The sequence below is a fragment of the Diabrotica undecimpunctata genome, chromosome 5 (assembly GCF_040954645.1).
Source record: "Diabrotica undecimpunctata isolate CICGRU chromosome 5, icDiaUnde3, whole genome shotgun sequence".
In the NCBI taxonomy this organism is placed as follows: Eukaryota; Metazoa; Arthropoda; class Insecta; order Coleoptera; family Chrysomelidae; genus Diabrotica; species Diabrotica undecimpunctata.
Window position 1 is genome coordinate 40,433,010 of NC_092807.1, and position 20,904 is coordinate 40,453,913.

At 32.8% G+C, this 20,904-nt stretch overlaps 4 non-coding genes across 4 annotated transcripts; 1 reads left to right on the forward strand and 3 right to left on the reverse strand.

Annotated features, from left to right (window-relative positions):
• Nucleotides 1–4,490: 4,490 nt before the first annotated feature.
• Nucleotides 4,491–4,572, reverse strand: TRNAS-AGA (transfer RNA serine (anticodon AGA)). The gene has a single exon. It is a non-coding gene; the product is annotated as a tRNA-Ser (tRNA).
• Nucleotides 4,573–12,950: 8,378 nt separating this feature from the next.
• Nucleotides 12,951–13,032, forward strand: TRNAS-AGA (transfer RNA serine (anticodon AGA)). Its single transcript has one exon. It is a non-coding gene; the product is annotated as a tRNA-Ser (tRNA).
• A 551-nt stretch (nucleotides 13,033–13,583) lies between these two features.
• TRNAS-AGA (transfer RNA serine (anticodon AGA)) lies at nucleotides 13,584–13,665 on the reverse strand. The gene has a single exon. It is a non-coding gene; the product is annotated as a tRNA-Ser (tRNA).
• A 792-nt stretch (nucleotides 13,666–14,457) lies between these two features.
• On the reverse strand, nucleotides 14,458–14,539 carry TRNAS-AGA (transfer RNA serine (anticodon AGA)). Its single transcript has one exon. It is a non-coding gene; the product is annotated as a tRNA-Ser (tRNA).
• Nucleotides 14,540–20,904: the final 6,365 nt, after the last annotated feature.

Here is a 20,904-nt window from a genome sequence, read left to right on the forward strand (position 1 = left end):
AAACTTGTAACGAAATATTATTTGTTTATTAAATTAAAGAGGGCTTTCATGCCATAATTGTTAATTATTTTTATTTTTTTTTAATTTGTATATTATTGTGTATATGCGGCAGCGACCGCTACTTCTTACGTCCAGATATTATTTTCATCTAAACGAGGATGAGAAACCTCGCACGACAGAACAAGAAATACAATACCATTTGAAAAGTTTACACTATAATCCGTTCACAAATTGTTGAGAGCACGAAATGTGCTTCAAAGTCATAAAACGGCCATAAAATTTGTATCATCATAGGCGTTCCTGAGGTGTTTATTCATTAAAATTAATGCGTTTTACATTTATTTTCTTTTCAAAATGTTTATCAATAAATAATGTTTTAATACTAATATATTTAGCAAAAAACAATTCAAACTTTCACGGTTAATGTTGGTTGTTATATTATATTAATAAAAATAAGAATTTAACCATTAACAATTTTGTAAATAAGAATACCTCATCTCTTTGGTTATTTCAATACTAATCTTCGCGTTTAGTCACTTTACTAGAAAACCTGGAATTCATTTCCGAAGGTACTATTCGTTGCAAGATAATTAGGATGGAATTCCCCAGATTTTTAATAATATGATGGGTATAAAGATGCAGGCTTTGACCACGTGCCTCGCCTGTTCAGTTTATATTCGAAACTTAACTTGAAAGGGTTGAAGTTATTACGAACGAAAACAATTTTTTTGTTTAGTACGTTTTTGATCGCATGTAATTTACGGCTCGTTGGTGTTTCCGCGTCTACGGCAGTAATTAGCGTCTCGAATATTTCTTTTGCGAATTGTATGCAGTGTGTTAGTGATTTTTTATTCCATATACCTACTAACATATACGTACCTTTCGCTCGTGCTCGTTTTGTTGGATTGTTTGTGATGGCTTCATCATCAACATCATCAAGTTTTACACCGGTACTGTTGCGTACAGTCAGTAAGTCTGTCTATTCACCAAAAAAGAAGACTATTGTCCTAAATGTTCACGATGCTCTGGTTTCTCAAAATCCCACAAACACTGTTCGCAACATAGTCGAAAGTTGTGCCAACATGACTGGCGTAGGGGAGTCAACTATATATAGGTTCCTATCAGAAAGAAAAAAACACGGTATAGCTAACCCAAACACAAACGAACACTTAAAGAGAGGGAAAAAGCATATTGAAATTAATGAATTTGCCAAAAATGGTATTTGAAGGAAAATTCATGGATTTTTTTTTCAAAAAAGAAATACCAAACCTAAACAAAATTTAACAAGAAGTTAGAGACAACCCGGATTTGCCTCATATCGGACGAACTAAATTGTGGCAAGTTTTAAAAGAATTAAATTTCCGGTGGGAGAAATCAGACCAAAAATCACTTTTGATTGACCGGGAGGAGATACTATGTTGGAGAAGAAATTATCTAAGATCCATACGAAAATTCCGGGCTAAAGGAAGGCCAATCTTCTACCAGGATGAAACGTGGGTAAACTCAGGTCATACTCTAAAAAAAATTTGGTCAGATAAAAATATATTAAGCTCCAGGCAAGCCTTTATGGAATGTTGGTCTACTGGTATCTCCCCACCTTCTGATAAAGGCAGTAGATTAATAATTTCTTACATTGGCAGTGAAAAAGGATTTGTTAAGCATGGTTTGTTGGAATTTCAGTCCAAAAGCACAAAAGACTATCACGAGGAGATGACAGCTGATGTTTTCGAAGAGTATTTTGAGCAGATGATTGAATACATACCACCAAATTCAATTATAGTATTAGATAATGCACCTTATCATTCACGAGTAGAAAGACTTCCAACGACTGCGTGGAAGAAACAGGATGTTCTTGACTGGCTGCGGAATAAGTATCTGCCTTAAGAAGATGGAATAGTAAAAGCAGAACTTTTAACACAAATCTAAGTTCAAGAAATACGTAGTTGACAAAATGGCGGAAAGGCGAAACATCACAGTCCTTAGACTTCCACCCTACTACTGCGAAATAAATCCAATTGAACTCAGTCGGGGACAAATGAAAAGTTATGTGGCTAGAAAAAATACGTTATATAAAATACAAGCTGTACGTGAATTGTTATACGAGTCTTTACAACATATTACAGAAAAAAACTGGAAAGATGCAGTAAGACATGTAATAGAAGAAGAACAAAAAATGTGGGATCTTGATAACATAATTGATGCAACCGTAGAGACACAACCGCTAATTATTAACCCTCAAGACGACTCGGATTCCGAAGTTGATCCTATTTATTTTGAATTTAAATAGTTTTCTAATCGTAATTATATAAGGTAAGTAATAGTAGTTGTAATCGTATTGTATTAAAGGGGAAAGGTGCAAAATGTCGCCTGTCAAAATGTTCAATGTGTTTTAAATGTATTCATTTTTTTCAAATCCTGAGAAAACGAAAAAGCATTTTTTTTTAAATTTAAAGGCAGAATGAAATATTTATTAGAATAAATAAAACGTTTCTTTTGCATGCAATATTTTAAATTGAAAATTATACTATATTTTCTCTTTTAATTTCACCCATGTTACATAACATGTTAAAATAAACATTGTAGAAGTTTTCAGGGACTTTCTGCCCTCAGTAATAATGTAATCTTCCATTCTGTGTTTAAATTTTTCAAAAATATTTATTAGTTTTCTCCTGATTCTAAAATAATGGATACATTTAAAACACATTGAAAATTTTGCCAGGCGACATTTGGCACCTTTGCCCTTAATTAAATAAATGTATATTTTACAAATGGCAAGAAACTTTTTATTTTTGAATAAAAGAAAGAAGTTTTATTCAAAAAAAATACAATTTACATAAGTACAATTTAAAAAATATAATTATTTAGTTCAAATAAATGTTTCAATCATATACTCTACGACACTGGTCGGTCATCTTTAACCAAAATACCTTCGCAATCGAATTATAAGGTTGACTGCTGTATTGTATTCCTTCAGATACAAGGTGGGTTAGTCGAAAACATCTTAAACCGTCAGTTTCAGGTTGGTTTTTACTATTTAAATCGTATTACCTATCCTCTCTGTATTTCAGTTCTCTAATTAGGGTTAAACTTGTAGTGAGCTATCGACAAATTGTGAACCGATTATAGTAGTATTAGCAATACTAGTAAATAGTATTAGCAATACTATTAAATAGTATTAGACCATCAAATGCATATCTGATTCAGACTTAGAACCATTAAGACGATATCAAAGAAGTGTAGATGGAAAACCATACTAGTGAGATATAGAGCTTTCTTACAATATAACTCAAAAAGGAGAATTATAACACAAATATCTTAATCCAAAAATATTGACGACTATATAAAAAACTTTAACACTATTAGCTCATGTCCATCCAGTGTACGTTTTGCCATGTGCTTGACCGCCAGTTCTATTAGTCGAATATACAGGAAGAAAATAAAAAATCGACTTGAATGAAAATATGAAGATAGTGAAGCCAAATAAGGATGGTTTTCATACAGGATGAAAGAAAATAGACTACGTTGTCTTGATCACTAAAATATTAACCCTTAGTTTACCGATGGTACTTTTATATACCATAAAATTCTGATCCCTTATATCCCAGGCATAACATTTAATAATACTTACCACATAAAATTGCACTCACAACCGTAGGTTTCAGGTCATGTTTAAAACTTCTAATGTGATTCAACGATTTTGTGTTAAATACACAAAGATTTGTAGGTTTTCGAAAGGATCATCCGCACTAAACAAGGCTTTTAGCTTATTGTAAAAATAAAAATGGCGCCCGTGACCAAAAATTGTACCTGGTATTTGTAAACCTAAAAAAACCTTATGTCTTTAGTAGGATTTTAACTATTAAATATTAAAACAGAACATACTCTTAAATTTTATTGTATTATTATATTACTAAATTATATTATTATATTACTATAATTGAAAGAATTTACTATTAATATGTTAATTAATTAATATGTTAATAATTAATCCATTGACCCGAGTTAAAACTACGTATTGCTGACCTAGGAAGCGCCTTCATTTCATAAACAATAACATTTAAGCTAACATTGAAAAGACACACATAAAATAGTATTTCACAAGTTAGCGTAGGTCAATGGTGGATAGTGTTAAATGGAAGTAGTAACAAATAGTTAATAAACCCTCAATCATCCCTTAAATGCAAGTTGACGACAATTTTATGATAGATGACGATCCTGCAAACACAAGGCTGATATTCTGGTCTCGATTCATTATCAAAATTATGGTATCTATCGGAAATGATTATGTGGATTCTGATAATTTTTGCCATAATAACCTCAAGTGTTGAATCAGAATCTGCCTTCAGTTTTTTTTTATTTCTTTTTTTTATCTAAGACTGTAGAGACAAACATAATTTGTAGTATTGAGATTTTATTTTCGTATTATTATTTCGATTCATTCAACTACATTTTTAATCAATAAAAAATTAGAATATCTTATAAAAAGATTTCGCAGTCAGTAGGATTCGAACCTACGCTCCCAGAGGGAATCTGATTTCTAGTCAGACGCCTTAACCGCTCGGCCATGACTGCGGATACAAATAAAATCCGTTTATTTTCTGTCTCTCTTCTTCCTTTACAATTACATATAATTATTATTAAGAGCGTATGCGCAAAATTTCGGGTCAATGCTTTTTAAATGCATTCTTTTTTTTTCGAATCCTGAGAAAACTAATAAATATTTTTGAAAAATTTAAACGCAGAATGAAAGAATACAATATTACCGAGGGCCGAAAGTCCCTGAAAACTTCTATAATGTTTATTTTAATAAGTTACAGGGGTGAAAAAAAAAAGAGAAAATTTAGTGTGATTTTGAATTTCAAATATCTTATTCAAAAAAACTTAATTCTAAGGGACTTTCGGCCCTCGGTAATAATGTAAGCTTTCATTCTGCGTTCAAATTTTTCAAAAATATTTGTTAATTTTCTCAGGATTCGAAAAAAATGAATGCTTTTAAAAAGCATTGGCCCGAAATTTTGCGCCTACGCTCTTAAAGAATACTTGGCATTGTAATCACCACCGGCTAGGAACCTTGATCCTAGTGTGTACCTTGATGAAGTGATTTAAAAAATTCAGAAAATTGATTTGTTTTTATTGTATGCTTAAGAGGGCAGTATAATGATGATATAGTGATTGGTGCACTCCAGTCTTCAATTACTATGTTTGTGGCCTACGTATGTGGTATTTTAGTTGCCTGTAGTTCGTAATGTTCTATACTGCTTTTGATAATTATGGTGAAACCTCCGTGTTCCATTTTTAACTCTTTACTGTGTTAAGCCATACCGTTGACGTTCCATATTGGCTTATTGGGAATAAGCCACAATTTAAGGGTAAAATAAGTTTATTGACGTCTCAATTTCCACTTTGGAAGTCGTCCTCAAAATAAAAACATTAATAAATTCAACAAATTTTGTTTTTTGTTACTTGGTGAAAAATTCATCTAATAATTTAATTTTATCTGACTCATTTATATTGATAATTCAGACATATATTATACATTTTAAAGTAGACGACTTTAAAATGGTATCGCCAATTCCAATAGTTGAGAGTTCGCATCGAGACAGCAAAGTGAATAGACGTATTTAATACGAGTTCCAAAGCTATCGAGTCTAAAAAAGTAAAACACATTAAGTATTTAGTTAATTAGTTTTCATTAAACAAAAACAGTGTTATAATCAAATCCATCTAAAATCAACGGTTGAATCTGCAAAAACCAGTAAGTAAACAAAGTTTGTTTACATATATATTTAAGCATTTATTGTCAATCGAAAAACACCCATCATTTTTCGAAATTTTGTTGAAATATCAAAACAAGTTCTTCAGGTGAACAGGACCGTACTCAGCCACAATTTAAATTATTAATGTGGCGTTTAAATAATGGATAACAAAAATCCAGGGGACCATGTCCCTAACCCTCCTCTGAATCTTCCCATATCTAGTACTTCAACTCAATACAATTCCCAATCATACGCATCAATTACAACAAAAAATCAAACATCATCCAAATTTCCCGATAAACAGCAAGCCATCTTATTTACTTCTGTTGACGACGTAAAAATTGAAGATTATCTAATAGCCTTGGGCAGTACTGTAAATCCTAAAGATATTATTTTCGCCTCACGGATTTCTCAAAATAGAATATGCATTTACTTATCCTCAAAAGAACTAGTAGATAACTTCTTAAAAAATTATGGTTCAATTAAAGTCAACAATCAAATTCTCACTGCCCGCAAATTAATCACTCCAAGTCAAAGAATTGTTTTATCCAATGTATGCCCCAGCATACCACATTCTATTTTAGAAGCAGAGCTAATAAAGCTAGGTCTAAATCTATTATCGCCTATCAACTTTCTTAAAATAAACGCGTCTCGCCCAGAATTTAGTCATATTCTCAGCTTTCGCCGACAAACGTATATTACTCCTTTAGAAAACAATGCAATATTGCCAGCTTCTTTCATAATAAATTTCGACAATACATCATACAGAATTTTCTTAGCAACCGACAACCTTGAATGTTTTTCTTGTAAACAAGCAGGTCACTTAGCTGTAGTATGCCCACTTCTACAACATAACGAGCAAACTTCATTAGAGAATTTCGCCCAATGCACAGAAGCCGCCAACACTTTAGCGTCTAATGATGAATCTTGTCAAAACATAAGCGCATCTTCAGTTAATCAAAATGTCAATGTAAGTACCAAAGAACGAAATAAACAGAATACGGAACCAATGAAAACATCTGAAACGGTAGCCCAAGAAACTTCAACGATTTCCATTAAACGACAAATGTCAGAGTCTACACCACCGCTTGAAGACCTCCACAAACAACCTACATTTCAAAAACCCAAACCCAAGAAAATTAAACCGGAAAAATCCATTCACGATGAAATGCAACCATTACAACAAATGTTTGAAGACGATAAAAACAATTTTACACTGAACTATAACCAAACTTTAAATTTCTTTGAATCAGCCCCACACAACGCAGACATATTGGATCTTCTTAAAACCTATACAGACAATGTACCAGGTTTCCTTAAGGATCTGGACACTATGTACACTCAAAGCTCAAAAAAGCTGAAAACAAAAATCACAAACATTAAAAGAAAATTACAGCATCAACTCTCCAGAACATCTGCATCAATGGACAGCGAACTCTCATCCTCTCAAGAAAACTTAAGTACTTAACATTCAGATGTATCATACAATGGAATCTCAACGGGTACAACACCCGTTGCGAAATGTTACAAAAGTTAATTGCTCAACAAACACCATCAGTTATTTGCCTTCAAGAAACTCATTTCAAAGATTCTTACCATGCAAGGTTAAAGGGTTTTAAATGCTTTTATAAAAACAGGACCAATAAAGATAAAGCAAGTGGTGGAGTAGCAACCTATATCAACCAAATGTACGAAGCAGAACTAATACCTTTAAATACACCCTTAGAAGCTGTTGCAATCACAATTAATAGTGATATAAAGATCTCAATATGCAACATTTATATTCCACCGAGTGAAAATTTTTCAACTGCCGTAATTGAGGAACTACTTCAACAGATCCCATCTCCCCGTATACTCTTAGGAGATTTTAATAGTCATAGTCCCTACTGGGGATCCAAATTTCGATCATTAAAAGGAAAAGTACTAGAACAATTACTTGACAGTAACAATATAAACATCTTGAATACAGGGGAACCCACAAGATTTAATATACAAACAGGAGAATCCTCAGTTATCGACCTAAGCATGTGCGATCCGGTCCTACAAACATCTTTAAATTGGGAAGTCCATCCCTACTTATACGGGAGTGATCACTTTCCTATTCTTATAACCCGTCCTTTTAAAACCGCCTTAACTTCTTCTCTCTCAAAATGGAAATTAGACCAGGCAAATTGGACACTTTTCTCACACCAAATAGACCAAAAACTCCCATATCTCCCTGACCCTAGTACCTCAAATATATCTTCAACTTATCTAAAATTCTCTGAGTTAATATTAGAAGCAGGCCACAAAGCAGTCGGAAAAACCAAAACTCTAAAAACTCACACGCCAGTACCGTGGTGGAATACTAAATGTGACGAAGCCATCAAAAAATACAAGCGAGCTTTTAACAAATTCAGACGATGTCCTACTACACAAAATCAAATAAAATATAAAAAACTGAGAGCTGAATCTCGATATCAAATTAAGCAAACTAAAAAACAAAACTGGAAATCTTTCGTGGCATCCATCAACAACTCTACTCCCCTGTCTGCATTATGGAGGAAAATTCGTCAACTATCTGGAAAACAGCAAAACGCCCAAATTAGTTTCTTAAAACATAATGATCAATTCATTACCTCAACACAAGAAATCACAGAAATTTTTGCAGACCTTTACGAACAAAATTCCAGCACTAACAACTACCCTCCAAATTTTCTTCAATTTAAATTTAGAAATGAAAAAAAGGAGATAATGATCACGGAGAACACGGAAGACTACATGAACTCGCCAATTTTACTTGAAGAAATGGACGATGCATTGTTTGGCATAAAAAACTCTTCTCCGGGTCCAGATGATATACCAATAATTTTTCTCCAAAAACTAAGCACAAATGCTAGAATATACCTCCTTAATGTTTTGAACCAAATGTGGATTCAGCACTACTTTCCAAAGTCTTGGTCAGAATCATATATTATCCCAATCCCTAAGCCCCAAAAACCGAAAACAGATCCCCAGTCCTATAGACCAATATCCCTAACCTCGTCAACCTGTAAGCTATTTGAAAAGATTATAAACCGTCGTCTTACATGGTTTCTGGAAGATAAAAAATTGCTTATCCCGGAGCAAAACGGTTTTCGTCAAAATAGATCAACGACGGATAACCTAGTTGATCTTGAATCCGAAGTTCACGAAGCACTCATTAACAAACAACACTGTCTAGCTATTTTCTGCGATATAACAAAAGCCTACGATTGCACATGGAGATATGGTATAGTAGAAAAGCTTCACTCCTGGGGTATTAATGGAGTCCCCCAGGGATCGGTATTAAGTGTAACTTTATTTCTTGTTGCAATTAACGATATCTTGGAACAATGTCAACATCCAGTAAAAGCAAGACTATACACAGACGATCTGGTTATCCTACTAAGAGGAACAAATTTAGAATCCACCCAAAGAATCCTACAAAGCGCATTAAATAATCTCCAGAAATGGTCTGACAAAACAGGACTCAGTTTCTCTAACGAAAAAACAAAATGCATGCTCTTCTCAAAAAAGCGAAAAGAGGATAATCCAATTTTAACATTGAATGGTAAAAATCTGGTCTTTGTAAAAGAAATAAAGTTCCTCGGTCTTACATTTGACAAAACATTGAATTGGAAAAGTCACATTAAAAATCTAAAACGTACTTGCCAGCAAAGCATTAATATTTTAAAGACACTGTCGAACATCAACTGGGGCAGCGATACGGCAACTCTTCTACGAATCTTTTCATCATTAGTTCGATCAAAAATTGACTACGGCTCAGTGATATATAACTCAGCCAAAAAATCTGTTCTTAAAGAACTAGATGTAATCCAAAATACGGGACTGCGAGTCGCTTTGGGTGCCTTTCGAACAAGCCCCATACTAAGTATATGTAGTAAATCAGGGCAAACCCCTTTAGAATTTAGAAGAGATTTTTTAAGTTTGTCGTTTGCTTGTAAAGTTCTATCCTCTCTAGATAACCCAGTCTACCATAACGTTCACAGCAATCGTTTCAGCCACTACTTCTCATCTCATCCTCAATGTAATCCGCCTTTCTATGAACGAATTAACCGATTACTTCATAAATATAGCATACAATTCCCGTCAATATACCAGCCTTCCAAAAACCCTCCTCCCCCATGGACTGTAAATAAACCACCAGTAATTACTGATCTATCAAAATTTAATAAACATGAATCCCCACCAGCCATATTAATAAACAACTTCAAAGATATTATGGATAGATTTAGCGACTACCGACAGATCTACACAGATGCATCAAAAACAACGGACGGAGTCGGCGCAGCCATTTTCTGTAATATTCATAATGCTAAATTTAAGTTGCATAACAACTGGACTATCTCGAACGCAGAACTATACGCAATCCTTGAAGCTCTAAAGTTCATTAACACAACGGACCAGAGAAATTATACAATCATTACTGACTCAATGAATGCTCTTTGTGACATCAAAAACATATACTCCAGCAATCCTATTCATAAAGACAAAGAACTTCAAAATGCTGCAAAGGAAAACAAACATGTGGTATTAATCTGGGTTCCATCTCATATTGGAATACATGGTAACGAGGTTGTGGACCGTCTAGCTCACGAAGCAGCGACAAGTGATGGTCAAGTGCAATTAAATAAAATAGTGCCAAGTGATCTTAAATTGTGCTTAAAAAACATAGTTAGTTGTGCGTGGCAAAACAAATGGTCGCAGTGTTCCGAAAAACTAAGGCAAATTAAAGACAATGTTTTACAAAAACAAGCCTTTGTGTTACCGAGGAAAAAACAAGTCATCTTTTCTCGACTTCGAATTGGTCACACCCGTCATACACATCTTTACCGAATTACAAGAGACAATCCTCCATACTGCAACCAGTGTCAAACCAACAATACAGTTAAACATATTTTAACCGAATGTCAAATTTTCCAGGAAACCAGAAGTAAACTCAACCTTCCCAGCGACATAGGCGACCTTCTTAGAGACAATAATCATCTACACAATATTATAAAGTTTTTAACGGTTGTAGGCATAAAAGATATTTAAATTAATATCTAGACTGTACTTATATTACATATATCAATCTTCTTTAATGTTCTTTAATGTTAGTACGTAATTAATATTAACCTTTCTTTGTTACAATATGTATTTTCCATTGTTGTCGTCTATAACTCCAGTGGTTCGGACGACATTAAATAAATTAATAAAAAAAAAAAATTCCAATAGTTGCGTTCCTGGGACGACTGTATCATAAGATGGTTCATTATATTACATGAAATCAACTTTAACTTGAATATCCGTCAGAAAAAATCATCATAGCATGTAATTTGTCTTTAAAAAGATAACCACATGCCATGATGACAGTAAATTTCTCCTGTTAGTGATTCCATAGTAAACTATGAGGAAAAACCAGGAAAAAAACTTATAATACTATCCCAACATGGTAAGTATTTGGTCTTACATTTAGTTTACTCTCAATAAACACCCAATTTTGATTCTATATGTTTGTTATTTAACAAACATAACCGATGTATCCTCGATATGTTACTTACTTACTAATGCTGGTATTTTCGTTTTCTTAACTTCTTCTTTTAGTATGGGTAACCAGATTCTACTGAATTCCCCCACTAGGACTCATAATCTATCCTTGCTCTCATATAAACTCTCTACATCAATAGAGTGTATCCCCATGTATAATGTGAAACTGCTCGTAGGACACTTACTCCTTTTTCTGCTTTCATAATATTTTCTATATGTTTTTTCTAAAAAAGCTTTTGATCCAAAATGACACGAATATATTTTATTGATTTTTGCACCTGAAAATTTATACTTTTTAATTTAATTTCTACTGGGACATTTTTCCTTGCCTAGTAAATATACAAGTTTAAGTTTGGTCTTTAGGTAACGTAAGTCCATTTTCAAATGCTCAGTTTGCTGATTGCTATGTAGTTATCATTTATATTTTTGATTTCTTGATTAATTTCAGCTTGATCCTTATAAATTACCACATCATCTGCAAAATGTAAAAGTTTTGAAAATTTTGCCGATTTTTCCAAATCATGTGTATATATTATTATAAAGTACAATACTGGACTTAATATGACTCCGTGTGATAATCTATCTTTAGCCAATTGAGTTGTTCTGTTGGCATACATCTTAAATACTTTTTTATTAAAACATCCCGGAAGACAAATTTGTGACATTTTGTTATAGCGAATACTAAGGTTGACATTGGCGTATGCTTCTTTTATGTCCATAAATAAAGCTGTAACGGACTTAATTTAAGTAAAACTAAGATTAATATCTGTTACTAGATGACTTATATTTCCTGTGGTAGAAAATCCTCTCCCAAGTCCAAATTGGGGAGCCGGTATTAGCCATTTTTCCAATCTCCACTTAACCATTCTGTCGAGTAACTATTTAATATGTTTATTTAAAAAATTCCCTAATCAGCGCATCGCCTCTCTAGTTGAGGGCTGATGAAGACAATTAAATTTTATGACTTTTTCGTCTGGGAATGTATCGTAATATTGAATATGGTAATAATAATATTTGAGTTATGTAGATATAGTCAGTCGAATTGTTAAACCGAAGCAAATTGAATTAAATAATACTTTAAAGTCACATTTGTGTATTTTAATACAAAAGTAATTTGTTTCTAATAGAAATTTAATTTTGTATTTTTTCGAACCAGGCGTCTCTCGCGAAAATTAACCGTAGGACATTCCTAACTTAACACATTATTTCAAATATTTTATTTTACTAATACAAGATCCTAAGGAGATTCCTCTAAATATATTATTCTTACATTTCTGTATTTTTCTATGGATTTAGAAATGATAAAACTATAAACTCACTCCAACTAGATGGATAACATTCGGTATTACATATTTGATTGTAAATTGCCAGTAGCATGTAGCATAATTCTTTACCTCTTCTCCCAATTTACTTATCATGATATTGAATATTGTATAGTCCTGGGTCCTGGAGCTGTGTTTTTATTTATTTTTATACTAACTTTTAATTAAATCACAGTAAATGATTTTTCTAAATCATGATCTATATTAAACGGATATATAATATTTGAGATGGGCCTGGTTGACAGATTTTATTAAAAAAAATTGTTATCCATATTCTTACCACGGTCAACATACAGTGTATAGTAAGCCAAAATTTTAATATGCAGTCATGGCCGAGCGGTTAAGGCGTCTGACTAGAAATCAGATTCCCTCTGGGAGCGTAGGTTCGAATCCTACTGACTGCGAAAAACTTTTTTCTTTTTCCCAATAAGATTTATTGTTTATTTTAGTACTAATATAATATATTAAGTATACATAAAAGTAAAAACTTTTTTTATTATGTGTTTATTTGGTGTTTTCTAAATTTGTCCACAATGTAATTAATATTTAATAATAAAATATGTTTGCGGTAAAACTTTTTCCGAAATAATGTCTAAAAGAATAAACAACTAAAAAAGTACTTTACAGATTGGAAAGGACACAAATAATAACAAATATTTTGTGGTTTTTTAAAATCCCTTTCTTTAAGTTCTCTACTTACTTTATATCAATTAATATTTAAAACAAGTTGTCTTGCTAAAAAAAATTATATTAAACAATTTATTGACTTGCAGACAATAGTGAATAGGACCTACAGTGGCATATCTATTTCCTACTTAAATTCTCAATTTTTTCACAATATGAAAGCTCTTACAGTTTACTGTGGTCACGATATGTTAGCATAATAAATCTTATAACCCCACAAACTAACCTTAGGATTAGCTATAAAATTTTACATCGTAATTTAAAAAACTCTCGCAGTCAGTAGGATTCGAACCTACGCTCCCAGAGGGAATCTGATTTCTAGTCAGACGCCTTAACCGCTCGGCCATGACTGCTGTTAAAAAGCGAAACTCGTATTTTTCTTTCCCGTGTATATTATATTTAGACATTTAAGTCTGGTGTTATGCTCTTACTTTTTATTTGATTTTTATCCAGTCATTTTTTTCTTTTGTCCTGTCGCATCGCTCGTTTCATTGCTGTTACTCTTAATTGAAATATTGATGTTATCTTCTTAGTCTTCAAAGTCATTATGAAATATTTTGGACAAGCTTTTGATAGTGTAAAACAAATCCTAGAAGATATTCGTAATCTAGTTAGTTATACCGAACAAATATATCAGTCTCATAAAAATTACGTTGGGTTCAAAAGATACAGTTAAAGTAGACGTAACATGACCGTCAAAAGAACACCTAATAATGAAAATAATATCGCAATAGACAACTATATCATCGAACGTGTTGATGACTTCACATGTCGGGGCACAAAACTCAATCAACATAATTCGGTAAGTAGCGAAATTAATGCACGTATTTCCAGTAGGAACCGTACCTACGACGCTAATAAAAGATTGAGGACATCAAAATTATTAGACAAAATAACCAAAATGACTATCTACAGAACAGACCCGTAGTAACCTATGATTGTGAGGAACCTGGGTAATGACAAAAAAAAAAATGAAGCAACTCGGAAATTCGAGAGAAATAATACTGAGAAAAGTATACGGCCCGGTGCAAGAGGGATACGGCTTTGTGCATTGTCTTTATGTGGATCACTTGCAGTTATATATTTATCATAATCGCACAAATTAACTTAGAGTGTGAATGTAATGTCATAATTAAAAAAACTTTCGCAGTCAGTAGGATTCGAACCTACGCTCCCAGAGGGAATCTGATTTCTAGTCAGACGCCTTAACCGCTCGGCCATGACTGCTGTTGAAAAATAAAATTCGTATGTTTTCTTTCTCTTTCTTAAATTCATACACATCCAAGTTTGTTTATATTATGACTTATATTTGATTTGATTTTTATCCAGTCGATGTTTTTATTTGTCTCATAAATATTATATACCCAGAATACGCTGATTTGATTGCTATTACTGTTACTTTAAATATTGATATTATCTTCTTATTTTCTACAGTCATTAAAAATAAAATATTTTGGTCAGTAGAGTTTTAGTCTGAGCAAATTTTCTACCAGTATCTGCCGAATTTTTTGCGTAACATGTGACACATCTTCTGGTCGAACTTTGCATTTCCTATATATGGTGACCTTCACGAGCAGTGGCATCTGTTGCTCTGGATTGTAACGCTATAATTTGTGTACACATTGGGTATCATTTATAGGGGGTTGAAAGTGGGGACAGAAATTACTGGGCTGGGAATATGGTAAGCAAACGAAACGAACAGTTTGCGAACTGCCACTTTTGTTTTCGTTGTAGAGCTGGGTCGTCAGTAAGTTAATAAAGGAGGAACTGGAAAGGGTAACTACAGAGAAGGAAATAAAAAAATACTTACATAGATTTCCTGAGCAACACACGCAAGACGGTTTCTAAACTATTTGGAAAGGGCGCCGTCTATAAGAATCCTCTTACTGGATAAAAAAGTAGGCTTTTCTTTTCTAAAAAATATTAACGGGTGAAAATCTTTTTAAACGAAGTAATTCTACAACTCCTGGTTTAGATATGAACTTTATATATTTAGTATTACTTCACATCAACAGTTATTACAAATAATATTAACAAAATTTATCAACAAAACTTACAATGGCGCTATTTGTAACGATTTACAACAAGCTCCAGACGTTGGGGATACTTATAGGAATTTAAATTATTATTAAAATGAAAATATCTAGATTTTTCAACGGAGCTTACATTAGGGTTAACCTTTAAACAAAACAATTTAAATATATGGTTATGTATCAAATGTTCGAAAAGGATAATACTGATTGTCATTATGTGGAAGTGAAATATTAAACCTTTTTAAAATATTACTTCAATTTTAAAATTAATTGCATTTAACTAATGTGACAATTAGCTAATCCATAAAACTTATAATTTCATTTATTTACAATTTTTTTATTAACGAAAAATTGTTTATTACTTTGAATAATTTTAATAAAATGTACCTGGTATCACTGGCTTACGTATTTCCTTTAAGAAAGTTTTTGGAATTAGAATTGAACCAAAAGACTACAAGCAACAGACAATTGTGTCCTACAGAAGCTGGAAGTGGTCTGAAGTGACCATGGACAATTGGACAATTGGACCATTATCCTGGATGACAACAAACAACAATCTTTAAATTTCGGCAACTCAATTCCTTCTTAAAACCATGTGGACCTCTCAAATGGTTGGAAACGCCGTCTTACAAATCCCTCAGATAAGGCACAGCACAAAAAAATTGGTTATTAACTTAAAAAAAAACTGCCAAATTGCATTTGAGCCCAAATTCACCTCTCAACTTAAAAAAAAATTGCCGGCTTTGAAGACTACTGCCGAAAGCTATCTCTTCCAAATCCAAGTCTCTTTCTAACTACACTTCACTACTTACTAACCACTCATATTGGAAAAAAGAAAACTGCGAAAGACGTGGCAGCTAACTAGGTATCCAGAAGATCAAGCAAATCTAAATAAAGCTTGCAGACTACTCAAAAGAAAACTGATCCAACATAAAGACAATGAAATCAACAAATATTTAATGAACCTCTCACCTGCAGATGATACAAACTATTCGCTGTAGAAACTAACAAAAAAACTTAAACACAACGACCAAATAAATATTTCAACCGCATCAGAGGGAAGTCTCAGTTGAAGAAGAGCAAGCTATCCATGAAGTCATAAATGCACCATATCAAATGGCTTCACCTATTAAATCTGTTAAGAAATCTGAAATCAAAAAAATAATTGATAATCTGGAAATTAAAAAGTCACCTGGATATGACTTAATTTCTAGTTTAGTACTAAAAAATCTACCCAACGAAGGCGTAAGTTTAATTACTTATATATTTAATTCAATATTAAAAACAGGTTATTTTCCACTCCAATGAAAAGTTGCTCAAATTGTTCTTATTTCAAAACTTAATAAGGATCACACGGAAGTATCTTCATACCGCCCAATTAGCTTGTTGCCTATTATATCCAAAGTATTTGAACGGTTTTTTCTGAGAAGACTGGAGCTTATTTTATAGGGCAGTAATGTTTTACCGAATTATCAGTTTGGGTTTAGGAAACAACATGGTACTATCGAGCAAATTCATAGGGTGGTAAAGACTATCAGAAATTTGCTCGAACAAAAAAATTACTGTACTGCTGCATTTCTAGATGTCTCTCAAGCATTCGATAAAGTTTTTCTCATCCCATATTTCCTCATTTTCTCATCCCATAAGTTCACTTTTAAGATCCTACCTGACAGATCGATTATTTCAAGTAAAAATAGATGGGGAAATCACTAACCTGTTTCCAATTTGTTCCGGAGTTTTACAAGGAAGTATACTAGGACCCACCCTCTACTTAATATACACATCAGATCTTCCAACGACGACCAATACAACAATCGCTACATATGCCGATGACGCAGTTATCATGGCTTCAAATTCTACAGCAGCTGAAGCAGCAAAGGTATTACAAAATCACCTACTTAAACTAAAGAGTTGGCTTAAGCTGTGGTGAGTCCAAGTTAACAGTTTAAAATCAACACAAATAACGTTTACTTTAAAAAAGGTGTCGCGCCACCAGGTTCTATAAACAACACTCACTCACATCTGGAAGAAACGCCTTCAACTCAGCTTAATCTATAGGAAAATGTATTGGTACATGAGTCGAAAATCAAATCTTGAGAGAGCCTAAAGAACAAACTACTGATATATAAATGTATTTTAAAACTAGTATGGCAATATGCAGAACAAATCTGGGGTACAGCAAGTAATACCAACATACAAAAACTTCAACGTTTCCAATCGAAAGTACTGCGCCAGATCTGTAATGCCCCTTGGTATATCACGAACCACAAATTACACCACGATTTACAGCTACCAACAGTTTGCGAAGCTATATCTGCTGTAAACTCTGTATACAAGACCAGACTATCCTGCCATCCAAATCCGCTGGCCACAGATCTGCTCAACATTTCACAAGTAAGAAGATTAAAACGACCAGACCCTTTGGACATCTAGTAAATCAGGAGAAGCAGAGCATAGTGTCATGGTGCGGTGAAATAACAAGTTTCTATTCTGGTGTTTTCTAAATCTTTTCTTAATTTGTTTTTTTTTAGCCTTGTAATACTCATATATGTATCAGTGATGTTTATCTGTATTAAACTTTGTTTGTTAAGTATAAGTTTAAATTAATTGTTATATCATAGATTATATTTATATTATGTCTTACCTGGGTGCTTGCCACTGGGCAGCTTCCCACTATGTTATTGTACATAAATTATACATATTGCTTATTGTTTGTAATGAGACAGATTGCAATAAACATTGGATGTTAAATAAAAAAAAAACTTACTAACCAATTTCCCATAACAAAAGACGAATAACGAAACACCATTACGTTTAAAAAAGAAAAATTCGGACTAAACAATGACCTGACATCATGGTCTAGTGCAGAGTGATTTCATTCGCCCAACTCGGTATAAAAAAAGCATAAACGGAAAGATTCATGTTTATGATGATCATTATGATGAAAAGAAATATCCACCTGTGTTATATAAACAAACTTAAAATGTTTATATTATCAATCTCAGCGATGCAAAAAGATTGAGAATATTTTTCTGTATTTTAATATATACAAAGGGAAATAGAAATTCTACAGGACCAGTTAGTCTAGAGAAATCTACCAGTTGATAAACCAACTCTTCCTTGGACTAACTAACAACAACTAATGTTATTATTGGTTACTTTTTTGTAAATTATATAGGCGTTGACAATAGCTGACCCTAGAAGGAGCTCAATTGCTATTTTACGATACTATTGAATTGCTTTTCTTAATGCTGTAGAGTAAGACTTTAGTTGGTCGGTTATATCTATAAATCCTTTGCTCTTATTGTAGTCGACAACAGAAACCAGCTTTTCAACTATTCCTCCCCTTTCATGGACGTCTACCATTTCAGCAGTATGCTCTGTACTCAGCATAAGCACTTCGCGTTTGTCCTTCCACTTAGTTACTACTACACCTGTGTTAATCTCCAACACAATAATCTCCCCTTTCTTTAATTTTGCATCTGTCACTTCTTTCGGATGAAGTTTTCTGTTTTGCCTCCAGAAGTTTCCACCAAATTTGTATTTTTGTTTAGCAACCTATGTGCTAATATAGCGCTAGTATAAAAATTATCTATTTATAGTACGTCCAACATCTAATAAGTTATTAGCTAAACGAAACACAGCACTATCCGGAACTGGCATATTTTCAGTTTTATCATTACCACAATAAATTTGTAGATCATAGTATAACCACAATCCAAGCAGAGTTTGTATATTTTCACCCCGAACATATGTCTACGCTAGATATATGTTCGGGGCGAAAACGGTAGAACTGTAAACACCAGAAATTACCACAAATGAAGAACTTTATACACATGTACAGGAAGTTCGGAAAATACTTAAAAACCTAAAGAATAGAAAACTAGCAGGTAAAGGCGGGATACCAAACGAGTTACTGAAATATTGTGGAGCAGCAATGACAGAACAATTAACAACATTAATTATTAAAATTATAAAACACCATTAAATATCGAAAGAATGGAGAACGTGCGAACTAATTCTACTATTCAAAAAAGGAGATAAAAAACAGCCAGAAAACTACAGAGGTATAAACTTGATAAATACTATGCTAAAACTTACAACTAAAATTTTACAAGTGCTAATAAATCAGAGGAAAAGTTTAGCAGATAAACAACAGGGTTTTCGTAGTGAAAGATCGTGTACAAATGCAATATTATAAAAGGAAATTACTGAGAAATCACTAGAGTATAATAGACCAGCATTTCTGTATCTGATTGACCTAAAGAAAGCGTTTTACAGAGTAAGATGTAATACATCTTCTGTATAACAGAGAAGTTTTCCTAAATATTATAAAAACTATTAATAACATCTACCAAAACAACAAAATGAAAGTTAGAATAGATGGATAACTTACAGAACCTATAGAAATAGGCAGCGGAATAAGACAAGGGGATTCATTGAGCCCCATATTCTTCAATTTGATCATGGATGAAATCATCAAAACCGTTGATAAATGAAGAGGATACAGAATGGGAAACAAAGAAATCAAAATACAGTCCATCTAATTTACAAACCGTTGCACGTCATTATCTACGTCAGAGATCGAAGTTGACATAGTTGCCATAGTATAAAAAATTCCTAAATCCATTTTAAATCAAATAGGTCACATAACTATTGCAAAAGTGTACAACAACAGTATACAACAAAATAAATTAAAATTTAATGTAAATAAATAGATACAAAACAAGAGTTAAAAAATAATCTTGTTAAAAACAATTTGAGCCGCTTGTTTAAAAAACAACATAGTTTAATTAATAGTAAATAATAAAAACAAAACTAAAGTTTCAACACCGCAACTGTCAAATAAGTGTTACCAATTTATGCCAAAATTTCACCTTCGTTCGATTACAGTTACAGTGTGTTCCGAACAACTGTTCTTCATAAAAACGCTTTATAATGCATTTATACAAATTAAATGAAACATATTATTGCGTATTTTTTTAAGTTAACATTAATAGAAATCTTCAAATATTATTTCTACGCGTATATAATAAAATATGTCTAGTGGTTGTAATGACAGTGTACTCGGTAAAGTGATTCTAAAAAAGAACACATCTACCGCCTAAATATTTCGTGTTTGTAAATTAGATGGACTGTACTTTGTTATGCAGATGACGCAATGTTGATAGCCCAAGACAAAGACAGTCTGCAAAGACTGGTCTACAAATTTAACTACAGAGCAAAAGAATTTAATATGACAATCTCATCTCAGAAAACTAAAACAATAGTAGTCAGCAAAGAACCAACCAGATGTGAAGTAGAAATTGATGGCATCAGTATTGAACAAGTAATGGAAATAAAATACCTGGGAACTACACTGTCTAGCTATGGATACCTGGACAAAGAAGTGAAAGATCAAGTGCAAAAAGCAAATAGACTGGCAGGATGCCTTAATAACAATATATGGCGAAACAGACACATTGACACTGAGATGAAGTCAAGAATTTATAAAGCCACTGTAAGACCAAAAATGACATATGCCTAGGCATACTAGGCATACTAGGCAAAGGCTCCTGG